Source organism: Haemaphysalis longicornis, unplaced genomic scaffold, assembly GCF_048455015.1.
Source record: "Haemaphysalis longicornis isolate Haplotype H1 unplaced genomic scaffold, Haemaphysalis longicornis Haplotype H1 scaffold_1, whole genome shotgun sequence".
NCBI lineage: Eukaryota > Metazoa > Arthropoda > Arachnida > Ixodida > Ixodidae > Haemaphysalis > Haemaphysalis longicornis.
The window spans coordinates 228,588,691-228,601,255 of record NW_027526203.1 but is presented as its reverse complement, the minus strand read 5'-3'; the positions used below and the strand labels follow the sequence as shown (position 1 = coordinate 228,601,255).

Here is a 12,565-nt window from a genome sequence, read left to right as displayed (position 1 = left end):
AAGTGCTAATATACAACAGATTTATTAATGAGGCAATTAATTAGGACATTTGGCAATTAAAACTTTCGCGTTGAGTGAAAACATCACTTCTGCATATTTTCCTAAATCTCATGACTACGTGAACTTACAAACAAAAAAACGAGCTTCGTAGTGCGCGTATTTACAGATTTACAAGCTTGAGAATAAACCTCAGCCCAGCATTTTTTTCAGCCTCAATGTCTTAATTTCGTCTTCACCACAGCTCCTCCTTCTTTGTAGCGCCCAGCTCATCTAAAACGAACCAACATAGATATCTATCGCAACAGACATCATTGAAGAACAATTCCCCAGAAAAATAGCAGTTTTGGTTTCATTCTCAATGCGCCGGAGGAACTTTTCGGTGATGGCATCAATTGACACCACCAGGACCGATAGGGTTAAACCCCAACATACCCCATCCCATCAAACCCCGCAGCTTTGCTGGATTTCCCTCTTTTACTGCTCTGTCGACGCAATGCCGCTCATCGGACTAGGGTTTGTTTTCGTCTCAAAAAGGGCGCGAACGGTTTTTTAGAAGCCTGCGTTAATTCTGCCAGTTTTTCATATAGGCACGGACTACCTTTCGCAAGATCAATCTTAATTTTTTTAACGTGCCCACACATTGGAGGACACGCGATCGAGCAAATTAAGTGAAGTGGGCCAATAAATGGTTGTAATGGGAGTAACATGGCGTTAATTAGTGTTGATCAACGTTCCTGAATCACATGGCCCCAGGCCGTACGCGAAAGGTAGCAGAAAAGCATCAGCGAACGAGGGAAGATCCCACGGAACAAGTGGAATCGGCAGGGCAATGAACTCGCATTTTGGGGACTCTGCAGTGTCACTAATATCTCAGTCGTTTATTAGAAAAAGACATTTCTGAGCCACTTTCCTAGACGCGAAAGTTTGTAGACGTATCTGGAGAAGCCAGCAACTAAATGTCATACGAGAATAGAAAGAAGGGATAATATGCATTACAACTACACCAAATAAATTGTGTGCCGAATAAGTAATGGCGTGATAATGACGATGCACCTGAACTGTAACATAGGAATAATGACGTTAGGGTATTCTGCGATGAGTGATCTCACTTGGTTGGCTTACTAAATAATCGCCACCAGGTAACTGACAAATTATGATTGGCTGCTGGCGGTTGTTTAGTGCACTAGCAACGCCTGCCCGTCTCTAAACGTATACAGGGTGTCCCAGCTATCATGCACTAAGATTTAAAAAAAAGAGTAATGGCGTAACTCGAAGAAAACCTAGTGGATAATATTTGTAGTACTGTGGAGAAGCTGACAGTATTTTTTTCGTTATTGACACTTAAGTAATTCTTGTAATTAATTATCTAACTCGAAAGTACTTTCCTAATCACTAAAGTGTCAATGAGGCACTTGTAGGTACCCACGAGGGGCATCTAACTGCGGTATTTTCAGCGACGAACTAACTGCGTACACATTTATTCTGACTGATAAAGACAACCCACGAAATATGAAAAATACCACATGACGGCGCCTCCGCCATAGAGAAAGAAATACTGGTAAGAGTGGACACTCCCATAGAGCCCTGCGGCCGAATGACTGTACTGTAGTGTAGCGCACCGAGCGGACGGAGAGCCAAACTACTAACCATACTTTCGTGCGTCCACTTTCGGTTTCGGTTTCGCGGACACCGATTTTGGCGGGTAGTTTGAAAGACTGGAAAGCGCTGCTCACAGCGACGGGCATCGGCACGGTATTCGGACGCTTTCATGCAATAATTAGTGTTTATTTGAATATATCATTCTCAGGCTTAGTGCCCGTATGCTTTTACAAAAAAAAAAACCGTTTTCTGAAAACGTGAAATTGCAATTTACAGTACCACTCACACTTGGTTAACAATTCTGTCGCGTGTTCACATGTTGCCGAGCCACATAAAAGAGACACACCATAAATGAAGAAATATTTATTGCATGGCACTAAACGGAACAAGTTCAAATTGTCATCATTCTTTGCAACACACATATAATAATAAACAGTGAGCAATACACAACAGAGACAATACACAGTAGTGAGAGGAAAATACGTTTCCAGGTATGAAAAAAAATGCACAAGTAAAGGTATCACAACCACACAAAGGATTTTTTCTCCACGGTAATTGAAAATGCAGAAAACCCAGAAACTCAGCCATCCACAGGTTTACTTGTATCTACGACACCCTCAGACTCTGTGCGCTGTTGCAGTCATGGAAAAATAGCAACCATAACATAATCTAGACACTCGGATACTTGCAACTGTTTACAACCACTATCTCCGCAGATAATTTTCTTAGTCTGGCAATTTCTCCAGTTAGGATGTGAAAGAAGGGAAAAACTTTGGCTTTGATGGCCTCGCTTATTTGATGAACGCTAATGAGATCTATTGCCTCGGGGCAACTTCAAATCAGTAGCAGTAATTGAACAGAAATCCCATTTATGTGGAGATGCACACGCAAAAGGTTAAGAGGAAAAAAATCCCCTTCCTATTGGTTCCTTGCAAGGGTGCATTTTCCCAAGAAGCCGGGTTACCTTCCGAAAGCGTTGCCTTCCCAGTAAAGGAAAAGGGCCAGGCGGGGATATTTTAGGTATGCGCACGTAGTCAACCGACAGGTTCCAGGCTCGATTAAGGCACACAAATTCATGCCTTCCGCTGTCAATACGAACAGTCTAATATAAGAAACAGGGAAGCAGTATATGCTTCTCGTGTATGAGACAAATGTGGCACATTACAGAATCCCATAAGCATTTGACAACGTAGGTCCCAACATGGTTCTCTTCATCTAGGCCAGCCCGACAACAGGCAGCACGTATGGTGACAAACGACATTTAGCATGACCTCTTACCCTGGCAGTCTTCATAATGTAAAAGGGTTTTTGTGAATGTACTGTTTTCACAATATTACAACTAGCAGTTACAATAACTTGCGAGTGGAGTTTGGAGACTGTATACGCTGTTGTTAGTGGTTTTAATGATATGAGGCATGTCAGTGATAAAAAACCGTTTGTTCCTCGAGTCAACGATAGTCTTTTCAGTGGTCACGCCTTATTGAGTGCCGAGACTTGCGTTAGATTTTAGGTGCTAATGGCAAGGTTCAATAGATGGAATACAGTTGCGGTATCCATCAGAAGCATCAATAAGGTAGCAAGAAGCATTGCAGGCAGTCATCAATACAACTGAATAACTCTGGGAGAACAGTTGGCACGGCCACTTTTGTGAGTCCTGTGAGGGCACGATTCATGAAGTGCTTGCACCATGTTTGGTATGACGAATGCAGCTGGCTGGTTGGCTCTGTCTTGAGGGCACCTGTCGACCTGCACAGGTGATAGGTGTACACAAACTACTTGCAATGACAGATAATATGCGAATAGTCGGTAAATTTCACTGCAACTAGTATTCAAGTATTGCCTCCAGTGCATGCCACCTATTTAAAACACAAGTTCTCTTATTCTATTCAGCAATCATGCGGTCAAGCTATTAGCAACACTTAAAATATGGGTCTTTGTAATTTCGCAACACTGGTTATGCACATTCTTAATGCAATTCACCTATTGTTTGGGTTAACAAGAATGATAACGCTGCTCACATAGCCTGAATCCCTTTGTCTTTTTTTGTAAAATCAGGACAAAGAGCGAGAGCGAGCTGAACGTTAAACAAACCTGTTGCCCCACGGGCTCGCGAAAGAAACGCATCCCGAGAACGCGCACCTGGCGAAAGTATATTTGGGCGCTGTGTGGGCACCATGGCAAGCAGCAGTGAGCGTCGTACTGAGTACTACTGACCGCCAAAGGCCATGCCTTAAAAAGATATGACAAGAAACACACAGTTCCGACTGAATAGGTGCAATCTGCGCAATACGTGTTTAATGAAACAAGCCAAAATATGACCAGAGAAAAGAGAGCAAACGCTTGAAAAAAGGGCAAGTGTAGAACAGTTGTATGCAATGCCTGCGATACCGGAATTGATATACGATGTAGAACGAAGACCAAATTTGAAGGTTTCAATGCACTGCGCACTCACCCCGCCTCGAGCAAAGCTGTTATCTGCCGACGAAAGACGCGTTTTTACCGTACCTGGCGCGCCAAATCGAAGCGACGAGCGCGCGTTATCGGCGTCGGCGAGCGGGTTCGCTTTGTACGCAGGCAGCTTGGTATGCACCCATGTGTAAAACGTACGATGAGTGTACGGCTGCTGGTTATGCCCAGATAAGCCAAATTAATGCAGATATGGCTACTTCGCCGTGTACGTTAGCCCGGACGGATTTGCAGCGCATCACGGCCATAATAGCAGTAACAGTTGGCCAAGCTAGCAATGGCTAGCTAGTATAATACAACGCGGCCTGCGGCTCACGTAATTCAGTGCAGCGACAGCGAACAACGCCTGCTTCGCCTACGGACCGCCGGCCGGCCGGCCACTTCCGCAACTCACAGCCGTAGTTTGCGGCACGTAAACGCTACGTGCGACGACGGGTGCGTACCGCTGACATCCCTCAGCGCTAGATAAAACGGCACAACCAGCCTAAAATACCATTAAAAATACTTCAAATACTTATCTTAAAGACGGAGCACTAGCTATGCCTGATTCCCTGAGGTACGCAGTGCTCGCAGCGTTTGCGGTACAATGCAACGTAAATATGATACGCCACACCAGCACTTTAAAAAAGAAAGTCTCACCTTTCGTTCAGGATGCAAAACCGATGTCGCAAATAAAGCGCTAGGCGTTTCCTTCTCAACAACAGAGGTTAGCACGAGGCTGCAGAAACGCACGTGCAAACGCTGCCGAAAGAGCCAAATGGCGGCTTGCGCTTGCGGCTTGGCCAGGCTTGGCGCAAAGAAGCCACAAAAATCTACATTGACAGCCATTCAACTTATTACACAAATAAAAATGTGTAGTCTAATGTGTAACAAAATTTTAAAAGTATAATATTGTGTGTTAGCTTAATTTTAAATATATAGTTTTTTACCACTTGCGCCGACTGCCGGACGGCGCACGAGTCAGGCCACTCGGCCGCGATAAGCCCGTGTGTCCACTCTTCTAATTTTTTTATTTCTCTATGCCTCCGCGCGCATCGTAAAGCAACGCCCTCAGACAGGCTGCCTCTGAGTTAGCCAGAATGAAATAACAAAAGAAAGAAAAAAAGAAATCGCGACCCAGTTTGCGCCTTATCTGCAAACGCGCCTTGCGAATCTTGTTGTTGCTGCTCCGCCCATGCATGCCATTATCAAGGTGATGCGCCGTCTCTTCTGGCGGGTAACACGCGAAGCAGTTGCTGTCAATCAGCTTATTTGGGGACGCTGCTTTAGGATGCACGCGGAAGCGCCGTCACGTGGTATTTTTCATATTTCGCGGGGTTTTTTTATGAGTTAGAATAAATGAGTAAGCAAATAGTTCGTCGCTAAAAATACCGCAGTTAGATGCCCCTCGTGGATACCTACAAATGCCTCGTTGACACTTCAGTGATTAGAACAGTAATTCTCGAGTTAGATAATTAATTACATTTAATTAAGTAAGTCTTATTAACGAAAAATTACTCTCCGCTCATTCACAGTACTGCGAACATTATTCACTAGGTTTTCTTCGAGCTACGCCATTGCTCTTTTTTTAAATATTTGTGCATGATAGCTGGGACACCCTGTATATAAACTCCTGAGCATTAGACGATGCTTCACGGACTTTAAGAAGGCACAGTGAAATAACAAGTGCACTGTCTCTGCTTGTTGAAGGTTTACAATTTTGTTCAAATAAAAGGCCTCAATGACATCAAATTCGTTTCATTCAACGCAACTTATTCGTATCACGTTGTCAAGTCCTCTTTTGGCGGCGTTTTTTAAGGCTACAGCTGTCCGGGTACGTGGATTTGTGGTTTCAATTGTAAGAACGTCCGCCAAATACAAAAGAGCAAGGATTTGGCGAAGACATGTTGCAGGCGGTCCCAGAAGCTGAATATATAACGCCAGATCGGCTGGCAATAAGAGTGGAACCATGCGGTCTCTTTTTTTCGCGGTTCGCGTAGTGACATGAAACGCAAAAGTCATTCACTTCTTCTGGGAGCCGGAAAGATATATGTGGCGCCAACAAAATTTCAGGCATGCACGTAATGCAACCGTAACCGCACTCATTCCTCGCAGGTCTCAAAGATTGGAGTTACAGTGGGCTGGCCGTGCTGCCAGGGGCAATTCCTACAACCGACAAAAAAGCAATGTGCTATTTTGATTGATTGTAGGTGACTTAGAGCGCCGACACGACGCAGGCGATGAGGCGCGCCGTAGTGGAGGGCTCCGGATTAATGTTTACCACCTGGGGATCTTTGGAACTGGAAGCACCCGTAAGCTCTTAGGATCAGTGATTACAGTTCCAAAGCACATGCACCCGACTTACAATGCTGGTCGCAGGCGGCACCGCGCACGGCTTCTTACAGAGGGATATGCCGAGGACCCTGAAGCGTGCTACACGGACGCCGCGAGCTACGGCTTCCGACGTGCACATGCGGCTGCGTTAGACACGGCCGATTGTAGCCCACTGGCCACAGCAAGATTCCATACCGGCTCTACAAGTACACCTGAAGAAGCGACCATCGCATTAGCGGTGGTGCACGACCCGACGTCCAATATTACCGTGCTCACCGATTCACAAACAGCCTGCCAACGGTTTGGAACGGGGAACATCCCCGGCCTTGCAGCTGCCATCCTCCAACAACGACGAGAACTGCCAGAGACCCGCATTGTATGGATACGTCCCTACGTCCCTAACTTGGAATGAGGTGGCGCATGCCACTGCCCGCGAACTTACCCTATGGGCATTCCCAAAAGAGGAAGAAGACGAACACTTAGAGGCCCCCCGGTCCTGCAGCCACTCTCACAGAACTATTTTGACGTCCTCAATCACTACAGATCTTCCCGCAAGGCTCTACCGCCCCCACATCCATCCCTAGGTTGGCCAACGCCCACCTTTGGCGACGACTACAGACCGATACTTACCCCAACCACACCTTCCTCCATTGGATTTCCCCAACCGCATACCCCCCTCCCGCCCCCCAAATGCTTATACTGAACCGGCACCAGAAATACAACCCCTCATTTGTTTTGGATGTGCCCTGCCAACCCTCCATTCCCACAACCACACGGCCTTCAGCTGTAAAAGAGCCTGCTGCGCGGTGGCCAGCTCGCGGATCAGGAGTTTCTTGTGACGCGCGCCCGGGCCACCGCAGCACAGCGTGGACTACCGGACTTAAATGTCCACCCACCACCTACGGTACCGTCAAACCCGATTACAATGAACCCGGATAGAGCGAATTATGCTATATATCGAACAAAAAAAGATCAGTTACGAAAATACACGCGAAACATATTCCTTATAACGAAGTTCACATCTGATATATCGAACTCGGTGCGCCTAGAATTGCCGCCAAAATGCATGGTCTCGGAGCGGCGATCGAGATGCTGATTGGCTGCGATGGAGATGTTGAGTCTCCAATGGAGCGCCGTGACTCCCGGAACTGTCCGTAACTGTTTCCAACGCGCCTGAATCACGGCGGACTGTGGGAAGAGCCCGCCAACCTTCCCAATGTTGTGCTGAAAGGAGTGCCCTTCGAGGATTTCCTGAGTGCCGACGATGACGTTGTCCTCAGTGTGAGCCCCTCGGATGCAGACACCGTCGCCGATGTCATTGCTGCTAGCGCTGCTTGAAGCACCGAAGAGGCGGAGGATGTCCCGAGTCGAAGCCGTCCGATGCTTAGTGTAGCGCTTTCGGTAGTCAATGTGCTTCACCAATATTGTTTCGATATTGAAGGACACGGACTCCAAGTAATGCAAATCATGTCCCATGTAGAGAATGCTGTGCTAGTTGACGCCGCCAAAACGAAAGTGAAAAGAAGAGTCACCGCTTTTTGGGAAAGTAGGTAGTTACAGCGGAAAGTAGCTTTATTGCTTGCAATAAATAGATAGTTTTGTGTATGGTAACGGCATACTTTATTATGTGCGTTTCTGCATGCGGGGATGGCAGAAAGAGGGGAGGGGAAGGGGGGGATGGTCCTGCGTATTGCGAACTCGTAACAAAAAACTCGTTAATGGCGGGTTAGGCTATTTGGAACTATTGGATATATCGAACTAATCGTGGCGCATATTGCAGTTCGCTATAACCGGGTTTGACTATGGCACTCAATGCTATAATAAAAAAAAACGTTCTGCACTCCGCTCCACTGAGGATGTTTAACGTGCGCTGAAATCTCGTACACACGGGCGTTTTTGCTTTTCATCTCCATCAGAAAAGCGGCCGCCGCGGCCGGGAATCAAACCCGCGTCCTTGTGCTCAGCAGCCAAACGCCTTAGCCACTGAGCCCCCGCGGCGCGTGACAATTGCTATTTTTACAAGCAGGGCATTCTACCACATAAGTAGTAGCGGTATAGTGCTTTATTAAGAAAGGGAAGGCCGGTTGGCCAGAGGGGAAGGATGAGAAGAATAGATTTTATTGTCACCAAATGGAAATGGCAGAGAGGGAGAAATAAACTATTCTTAAATCTTCAAAGGTCACCTAGGCAGACTCAAACGGACGACGTAATGGTCCAGTTTGAGGAACCGAGCTGGATGTAGACCCCGGCTCACGCTACTTGTGCCAAAACGCTCTCAAGAGCAAAAGGGCACAGCGCGGCGAGGAACTGGGGGTCATGGTATGGGGGATTATCTAGGGAAGAACCATATGGGACCAAGATACAGCTATGGTCTGGGAATGCAGCGCAGTGCCATATAAAATGGTTTAGGTCCTCGACAAGATAAAAAAAAAAAACAGCGAAGTCAGTGTTGCCTGGATTGTTTATTGTTAAGTCCGACACATTGTTAAAACCAGTAATTCCGTGAGTGGGTTGAACTGCGCTTTAAATTTGTGACCCTATCGTGGAGAAGTGGACGTTAAGCCCCATAGCTCAGCTCAATGGAAGGAAAATATATGGCAACTTCAAATGCAGAGCATTTCTTAGCCTCGCCTGTTGCTGCGTCGTTCGGTGTTAACAGTTCCGCGTCCGCAGCAGGTGCGCCTCTCCTTCCCTCCTCTCTCTCAACAGCAGCTGGCGCGCGCATGCGTCGTAGTCAGCCCGTTCGCTCCGTCGCCGTCTCGGCGTAACAGGTGCGTGATAGCAGCGCGGTGGGGTGTGGAATGGCGCGCGCTGCTTGCGCATGCTCGCTCTCCCCCCCCGTACTGCTATCCCTCTACTGCGCGCGCTGCAAATATAGCGGCTAGCGGTCGCTCTTGTTTCAGTCACTGCGTTGCTCCTTCCTTCCTTGGTTGACGCTCGTGCCCACGTTTACTCGTGTCTGCTACTCCAGCATCACGGAAGAAGCGATGGAAGCAACACTGCCTTCAATCAGTACTGAGGCCCCAATGCTCTGCATTTACTCGTCTTCCCCTCGCGGGAAGGCGAGGGAATTTTTTTTATTACGTTTAGGCTTCAAGTATCGCTAAACGGCTCATATGTTCGCTGCGTCATATTCGCGATATTTGGCTACTCCCCGAAATTTTCTGCTTCCGTCATGTCGACAAAGAAAAAGGGAAAACATCTCATCGCTCGTTCATTCCACTGGGGTCCCCTCGGGGGGGGGGGGGGGGGGGGAGAGAAGGATATGGAGAGAGAATGAGGGATTGATTTGACTTGATTGATTATGGGATTTAACGCGCCGACGCAACGCAGGCGATGAGGCGCGCCGTAGTGGAGGGCTCCGGATTAATTTTGACCACCTGGGAATCTTTATCGTGCGCCGAAATCTCGTTCACACGGGCGTTTTTGCTTTTCGCCTCCATCAGAAAAGCGGCCGCCGCGGCCGGGAATCGAACCCGCGACCTCGTGCTCAGCAGCGCAACGCCTTAGCCACTGAGCCACCGCGGCGGGTGAGAATGAGGGAGCATGCCCTCAGAAAAATGTGGCGTTCAGTGCCCGCTCTCGGCGCGAAAAATAAGCTATCGCTCTACGAATTTCGCTTTCACTCCGCACTCTGCGCGTTCATTGCGCAGTTCGCTACTCGTTCGCGCCGGCGCGCCGAGAAGCGTCATAGTGTTGCCTGTGGTGAAACTGTAATGCGGTAGTTGGTGCTAACAAAGCGGCTGTCTGCCAGCCGCTCCCCCAAGACCGAGCTTATCAGTCAACAAATTTGGTCTAACTGTGTTAGACCTTGGCAAAATGTATGGCTACGGTACTCCTGAGGCACGACCGTCATTAACACCTGAGAAAAATAAAATTTCCTCACACCTTTCGCCTAAATTTAGTGTTACCTCCATGCCGCGTGCTAAAAAGCTTTGCTGGTCACCCACTTTCACAGAATTGAATGGCTGCCATTGTTGGTGAGCACAACCACGGACGGCTGTGCGAAACGCGTCTGCGTGGGGTGCCTCGATACCAGCGCCTTCGTACATGGTGGAGACATGCTTTGAAAGCTCCCGTGCGCCAAGGGCGCCATTTTAAGTGCGAATGCACTTTATAAGCGACCCTAAACCATCCACCGCCGGCGGCGGCGGCGGCGTCCGCAGTGCTCCTCTATATTTAAAAAAGAAACAGCATCCGGCGCCAGGTTTCGATCCGAGGACTTTGCGGCCGCAGCGCGACGCTCTACCGACCAAGCCACGGACGCGACGGTGATATCAGTGTTAGTGACGCGCCTTATATCTTTAACGCATTCAAACTACGTCGTCAGCGGCGTGCGTTGGCGACTCAGCGGCGTTATAGCGGCTTGATAACTGCGTGGTGTACACGTGATACTACACACCCGATGGAAGAGATGGAAGAGAAGGCGGCGAGGCGGTGGGCTGCGGGGGCCGAGCGCAAGCGCCGCAAGCGGGCCGACAACCGTGCATTCGCACTTTCACATTCTCCCCCTCGGGGAAATGCGGGGGAATTTTTATGTCAAAGTGCTCAATACTGATGGGTTAGGCCGCGTGTATTGCAGAGACGGCTTCGGGTTTTTGCGGAATCGGTACTGGTACACTACTTTGCCTGTGAGCAGTTTCGCATGAGCAGTAACAACTATCCAGACGATCAGCCATTGTATTCCGCTGTGCAGCAGATCGACAACAAAACAGCTGAGTTGTTTTCATTTCCCACAAGACCAGGCCACGCGAAATAAATTGTAAGGTTGAAACTGTCGTGACACGGCGTAAGAGCAAAGCGTCTGCGCGCTGAAGGAAGCCAGTCGTCGAGCCGCGCTGTAGGCATCTGTAGGGGACGAAAGAATTCTGCTTTATTGCGCCGGCCGATAATCCACATTTCCGAACATTACGCGTAGCCCAGCTTGGCGGACTCATTTGGCACATTCTATCTGTCGTTGTGCAATTGTCGAACGCCAGCAGGCGATAACAGCCAAAAATCTCCGGGAGTAAACCGCATCGCAGCGAAAATTAAGGCGCGCGGTCTTGATTCGGGCGCGACCGAGCCACCCAAAATGGCGGCGACAAGGTATACGTGTATCCACCCTGTACGGTGGAAATGTGTGTGCATCGAGGCATGCTACGTTTGCGTGACGTCGGCTTAGGCACACTCCAATTTGTCATCTGCTTCACTCGGGCTCGCTCTCCCTGCGGCTTCTTTGTGCTCGGTTATCCTTTGATGCTCGACTGCAATGTATTTTGCGTGCGCATAATGTTTTATCGGGAAAAATTGCTTCAAACCGCATAAACACGCTCAACACACGGCTTCAAGTAGGGTTGCTTGTTTGGGGCCAATCCGGGGGAAGCATAGTTGGCTTCACTCCATTCGTTTCAAGGCCGATCCCGTGCGAAGGGTGCAAAGTTCTATATTCTTATTGCTACGAATATTTAGGGCCAACGTCATATTCGGCCATGAGACAAGGAGATTAAGCCAGGTGCTAATAACTGTTGTTTGTAACCTTTCGGAATGCTCGAGAGTATGGTAGCATCACTTTACGTTGTCGTGGCCCGTGACTATCCCGGCATGCACCACCTAAGGTCGCAAAAAATAGGCTGAGTTTATAGCCTTTTGTTTGTTCACAAAACAATCGTGGTTTCAAACTCGCCAAAGTGGCGAGTTTTAGCGCAGAAACTGTTTCCTCGCGCAAGCTGAGTGTAGCAGACTGCAGCGGCGCGAGTCCCTGAGCAGACGACAAGAGCCAGGTGGCTCCATTTAATCATGTGATCGCCAGTTGCGGCGGAGGTGTTATCGGCTAGGTTCTAACCAAAACTGCTTGCATCGACAGGGTGCATAAAAAGAAGTCACGCCCATAAAATTGAATGTTGCGGGAACGCCATCTTACTGGCCAATGTTCGTTAGCTGTCAATCTAATATAGGTATCTCTAAATGTTCAGCGCCTTTACACTCTGTAACCGACGATGACCAGCGAAGCTTGGTGCAGTCCAAGGTGTGGGAGAAACAATACACGATTCTTTATTTGCGTTTGAGAATACTTTCTAGTATGCTCACGATTCTTTATTTATTTGCGTTTGAGCATACTTTCTAGTATGCTCTAACGCAAATAAATAAAGAATCGTGTTTTGCTTCGCTCACACCTTGGACTACACCAAGCTTCGCTGGTCATCGT

The 12,565-nt window shown here is 48.3% G+C and overlaps 1 long non-coding RNA gene across 1 annotated transcript; it reads right to left on the bottom strand.

Annotated features, from left to right (window-relative positions):
* Positions 1–1,947: 1,947 nt before the first annotated feature.
* On the bottom strand, positions 1,948–4,830 carry LOC144142525 (uncharacterized). The gene is made up of 2 exons (XR_013317001.1): positions 4,705–4,830; positions 1,948–3,345 (listed from the first exon to the last, which is right to left on the bottom strand). It is a non-coding gene; the product is annotated as an uncharacterized LOC144142525 (long non-coding RNA).
* Between the last annotated feature and the right edge of the window lie 7,735 nt (positions 4,831–12,565).